Source organism: Miscanthus floridulus, chromosome 9 (assembly GCF_019320115.1).
Source record: "Miscanthus floridulus cultivar M001 chromosome 9, ASM1932011v1, whole genome shotgun sequence".
NCBI lineage: Eukaryota > Viridiplantae > Streptophyta > Magnoliopsida > Poales > Poaceae > Miscanthus > Miscanthus floridulus.
In genome coordinates this window covers 10803868-10808983 of record NC_089588.1, presented here as the reverse complement: position 1 = coordinate 10808983, position 5116 = coordinate 10803868, and the positions used below count along the sequence as shown (strand labels likewise).

The 5116-nt window shown below is 43.8% G+C and overlaps 1 pseudogene; it reads left to right on the top strand.

Moving 5' to 3' along the window:
- Positions 1 to 585: 585 nt before the first annotated feature.
- LOC136481336 (uncharacterized) lies at positions 586 to 3701 on the top strand (annotated as a pseudogene).
- Positions 3702 to 5116: the final 1415 nt, after the last annotated feature.

The following is a 5116-nucleotide window of genomic DNA, read 5'->3' as shown; positions in this document are numbered from 1 at the left end:
TCAGTAGATAATGCCAAAACAGTAGTGTAAAACGCCACAGCAAGCAACTTCAAATGCTGCAGTAAAATTAGCTCTCCTTGTAGACTTAGCGAGAATAATGGAGTTCAATTTAGCTGGATTGAGCGCGTCCCAGTACAAGCCAGACCCATGTTCCATTCATGCAGTGGCTGTTAGTTGTTTCCTTCTTTTTTCGTTGAGTCGTAGTGGCTGTAGTGGTGGCGATCAGCACGCTCCAAGTCGTGGGATGGCACGGCAATGGCGGAGCGTGGAGACCGCATGCAGCGTCAATGCGTCATGGCTGTTCGTGGCCATTGTTTCCTCTTGTAATCTTGTGCGTTTAAGCTCATCAATAGATCAGTCCAGAAAAGCTGCGTTGGTTAGCACTTAGCAGCACCAAAATTCCAGTATTCCACTGCGTTCGAGTGCGTTCTCTGAATTTTCAGTTCATCGTCTTCCTCTCCGGAGACGGGCACCGGCAAGCGAGAAACAATGTGATTGATCATGTTGTAAAAAAAAAGTGATTGATCACAAATTAGTTTTTTTTAGCAGAATTGATTACAAGTTAGGTGGGCTTTCCTCTTCCACTCTCTCTCTCCGGCCCGTTTAGTGTTGTCTGTCGAGGACCGCAGCCCATCCAAACCCACCCTCAACGTCGTCGTTGGCGGCGAGAGGATGGGGCGGGGCTCCACGGTTGCTCTCGCGGCGGCGGTGGCGGCGCTGCTGGTGCTGGTGTCGCTGCCGATGCTGCTGGTGTCGCTGCGGGCCACGGACCCGTACGAGCAGGAGAGCCGCCGGATGTTCGTGCAGTGGAAGGCCAGGACGAGGCAGACCTTTAGATACGCCGGCGAAGAGGAGTGCCGGTACGCGGTGTTCAAGAACACCCGCCGCGACGTCGCCCGAGCCTGGGCCGCCGGGATCACCTCATCTGGCCTCAACAATTTCGCCGCCACCACAATTGAGGAGTTCAACCTCATGCTCATGTTCCGGGGGGAGAAGGAGGGCGTACGAGCAGGAGACCCGCCGGATGTTCGTGGGGTGGAAGGCCAGGTACGGAAAGAGGTACAGAGACGTCGGTGAGGAGGAGTGTCGGTACGCGTTGTTCAAGGGCAACCGCCGCGTCGTCGTCCGGCTCAACGCCACCGCCGCCGCCGGGCAAAACGTGTGCTACGGCCTCAACCAATTCGGCGACCTCACCAACGAGGAGGTCCGCGAACGCTGCTACCCGGAGATGGAGGACCGAGAGCTGAGCGCCAGGTGCCAAGCCGACCCGGACTCCGGCCGTGGGAGGCTGATTCGGTACCAGGTAATCCATCCATCTTGATCAAACATGGGGATTATGGATTTGGGAAAACCTAATTATTGATTTTGTTTGGTCGATCAACTGCACTAGTTTCTTTCTGGTATCCACTAGGTAGCCGGTGGTGATTTTGTTGCCTTAACGAATCTAAGTGCAAAGATGCTAGAAAATAATCTTGATGTTATCCAGGTATAGTTCATGTAGTTTGATATATAGTTTAGGATTAGGATATGTTATTATTATATCTATGATGCCGGGGAAAGCCTAAGGTAATTGATAAATTGGTATAGTTTTACGGCATAGAAACAATGTGCTTAATTCATTTCTTCTGTCAAAAGAAGACTTGGATACATCTATCACAACATGTGCCTGCATTTTTCTAGTTTGACAATCTGGCCTCGAAAGTTTCCAAAGGATCCAGACTGCAATTTTACCTCTGTCTAGGAGAGTAAATTTCCCGTACTCACTTGTTATGTTCAAATCATTATGGTTTGTCTATAGAAATATAATTACAGTAAGTGAATTAAATCAGGGAGTGAAACCCAACACCATTAGAAACATAAATGTACCAAATGCAGCAAAGCTCATGACTAAACTATTTGAGAAACTCACATGGAACATCAGTACAATGCAGTAGTTCCCTTAGTTACGCGAAAATTTGGAACAACAATGATGTCAATAGCCGTTTTAGCATGTCCTGATCTTACTATGTACTTTCATTCATAAATTTGGAACAACAATGATGATCACAAAGCTAGTGCTCCAAATAAAAAAACATAATATTATTGAGAGATAAGCACCAAATCTGATGAAGAGGAACAGACTTTAAATCCCAGTGAACACCCATCGTCCATAGGTGTTCATTGGAAGCAACCTTGCCTCTCATCTTGATGAAATCAACCACTTGCTTATCAGCCAAATGCCAATCAACCGATAAGGTCCCAAACTAATCCTGGCCAGATGGATAACTGAAGCATGAAGCCTCCGATGGCAATGAGGCTAGCCTGACAGAGTGACAGATAATTATAGACATGCAGAAAACAATCCAATCCAACGACTACTGCACCCAAAGCGAAGAAATCCACTGACGATTGATGATACTATAGTTGCATCGATCACCACAAGCAATCAGATGAAATCCCGAATCCCGAATTGGTGGTGTGCATGTGAATTGCAACTCTTTGAGCTGATCAGTGGTTAAGATTTCTGACACAAGTGCAAATCAAATCCATCTCTGATAGGCACTAGTAGAAGAACTATAGAAAGATGCACTGTATGTAGGATGCACCGGTATTGTATGAATTACATGAAAAAAAATCCCGAATACGCAAAAGGCGCATCATTGTATTAAGATCGAGAAAAGCGGTTCTCTCTAATGGATGATCTCACCATGCATCTGCTGTCATTTGACATGATTCTAAATAGCCTCTTGGTCTTGAAAACATCTTAAATCTGAATCTTGTGTGGATGTTTCTTAATCCTATTGGTACCAGTGTCTACTCATATATTCTCATTCATTACTTTTTACTTGTTTTATTTATATAGGTTTGCCAGTGCATTGCTACGGAACTGAAAGAAACAGAATCTAGAGGTAGCGCCATTCCTGGAGATGAAGCACACATGTTACAGCAGCAAATGGAAATGCATGGGGTCTGATGGTCCTATTGATTGATTTCTAATCATCACAAATTACAGCAGCAAATGCAAATGTTTGGATGCTGTACTGGAACAGTAAATAAATTAAAAGATGACTGGCGCCAACAAGATGTGTGTTTGTTTAGGTCCAATCATTTTGACTAGTATCAAGTGGAATAGATTTTAGCTGTTAAACATGTGAGTACAAAACTTGATTAGGTCAGGAGGTTTTCCTTACCAAGTTCATACAAATATTTAGCTGAATGTTCAGCATCAGTCTTCTAGATTTGAGAGAGTGGTAACAAAGAGGTAGAGTTGTGGAAGTCATGACTGCTGGCTGGTGAATGTCCTTTGAAGATGCAATTTCACAGACTTTTCCAGATTACTTCCAAACCTGACATAGAGGTAGCACAAGCATTTGAAAATGGGCAATGGGAAATTCAGTTTAGAAGACAACTCAATGAGACACTCAGGGAAGAGTGGGATCAACTCCAGGAGTTGTTAAATGATGTCAGTCTATCAGAAGGAAGAGATGATATGGTCTTTCGGGCTCTTGAGCAGTCTAGGAAATACTAGCTCTCTGTACACAGTGATGACCACCCGTGGTGTTAGAGATAGTCAGATGATGACTGTGTGGAAATGTAACATCCCTTTATATAGAAGTCAAAATTTTCATTTGGATGGCTGCCCATGTCGGCAAAGAAGAAATTAGAGAAACCATTGAACAAATGGCTATACCAAATTAGTTGAGGCTAGCATGAATGATTGAATGGCCAAATTCCATGTGTACCAATGATTCAATTAATACAATCAAATTTTTGAGTATATATTACCTTATCTTTGTTTTGTTATTATCATCATGATATTTTTCTGCATTGAAATCATATACAACAAAATGTGAGTTACTAAGGTTTTGATCAACATTGGAGAACTAAAAAACATCAGACACATACTTCTTTTTTTTAGCTAAAATCAAGCACAACCTCTCTTTTTTTTTGAACAAAATATTTAGGGCTACAGTGCAGACAAGGCTGTGCCTCAACATAAAATCAATCAAAGTTCAATTGGTTATAGTGCTAAAAAGATCGAAGTGGCTGCATTAGAGCTGGCACATCCGAAATCCATGCATCCTAGCATATATACTTAGTTTGATATTGCAGTTTGCATCAGTTTATCAAAGGTAATCGAAGGAATACGATGCAGCAGAGCAATAGAAATAATATGCTGATGGCTTGTGGTAGCACAGCTACTTGGGTTGGCTGTCAATGCTAATGACAATATGAGAATTCGATAGACAAGTAAAGAAAATGAGGAATCACCCTACCTGAGGACGCTCATCGTCCACTTGCTAGTCAGCTACTGGTGCTCCAGTACAGGAACAGGGTCTACTCCAGCTTCTGCTTCTCCTCGTTCTCCTTCTTGAAGAGCTTGATCTGCAGAACCTATTTTCTCCGTTCCAAAATAGATGTCGCTATGAGATCCGTGTCAGTCAAACTTTTTCAACTTTGACTAGATTTGTAGAACATACATGCAACATTTATATCACCAAACAAGTTTATTAGGAAAGTATATTCAAAGATCTATCTAATGATACTAATTATGTCTTATAAATATTCATATCTTTTAATATATAATCGGTCAAAGTTAGAAAAGATTGACTTCTCGGAAAGCGAGAATGACATCTATTTTGGGACGGAGGGAGTAGCTCGTAGGAGCCTTCGCCGTACACCTAACAGCCATAGCAGGGAAAAAATCTAGATTGATCAAACAGCTAGTGTATTAATTCATTCTTTACACTCAAATTGAAGCGTTGATTATACAAGCACAATAGAACTCCTTGCGGTTTGCTGTTAGTGATCGATGAAGCAGCTCGCCGCGCTAGCTACCAGGCGCTTGTGTAGCTGGGGGCGACCGCCGGCCTCAAGTTCAGCAGCCACAACCAGAAGTCGCTGTCACAGGCCGCAGTTGAAGCGCACACACATAACCTGAAGCGGCAACGAACCAGAATGCACACTGCTGCGCCGCTTGGGAACTGCTGGAGATGCTCTTTTAACAGCAGCAGGCCGCAGGGCAGAGTCGGAACCGATAAGCTAGTTGGGCCAACGGCAACAGCAGATGCCCACAAAGCACGGCCCAACCTTGATCCGGCTACCACCGCCCTCTTACTTAGTTGGCCCTCTGTCC